The following is an 842-nucleotide window of genomic DNA, read 5'->3' as shown; positions in this document are numbered from 1 at the left end:
CAATCCACCTGCTGTGGGTTGACCCACAATGCCCCTTAGGGAGGGAATTCCAGGATTTTGACCCAGCGACACTGAAGGAACGGCGATGTATTTCCAAGTCAGGATGGGGAGTGGCTCGGAGGGGAATGTGCAGGGGCTGGTGTTCCCATGTACCTGCTGCTCCTTGTCCTTCTGGATGGAAGTGGTCGTGGGTTTGGAAGGTGCTGCCTGAGGATCTTTGGTGAATTTCTGCAGGGCACCATGTAGATGGTACACACTGCTGTTACTGAGCGTCAGTGGGGGGCGGGAGTGGGATGTTTGTGGATGTGGTGCCAATCAAGGGGGGGCTGCTTTGTCCTGGATGGTGTCAAGCTTCTTGAGTGTTGTTGGGGCTGCCCCCATCCAGGGGCAAGTGGGGAGTATTCCTTCACACTCCTGACTTGTGCCTTGTAGATGGTGGGACATGCTTTGGGGGGAGTCAGGAGGGGAGCTACTCGCTGCAGGATTCCTAGCCTCTGGCCTGCTCTTGTAGCCCCCTGTGTTAATGTGGTGAATCCAGTTGAGTTTCTGGTCAATGATAACCCCCAGGATGTTGATAGTGAGGGCTTCAGTGATGGTAACACCATTAAATGTTAAGGGGCAGTGGTTAGATTGTCTCTTATTGGTGATGGTTAGAGCCTGGCATCTGTGTGGCATGTATGGAGGGTCAGCCCACTGCAGGAGCTCAAGAGGGCAGTTCACCTTCCATCTTCTCCGGGGCAATTAGGGACGGGCAATAAATGCTGGCCAGACAGCGATGCCCATGAGTGAATTTAAAAAAAAGATTCTCTGTCATCTCCGAATATCCTTCTTAAGCAAATATC

This window comes from Rhincodon typus, chromosome 43 (genome assembly GCF_021869965.1).
Source record: "Rhincodon typus isolate 14 chromosome 43, sRhiTyp1.1, whole genome shotgun sequence".
NCBI classification, from domain to species: Eukaryota; Metazoa; Chordata; class Chondrichthyes; order Orectolobiformes; family Rhincodontidae; genus Rhincodon; species Rhincodon typus.
Note: the sequence above shows the minus strand (reverse complement) of the source record.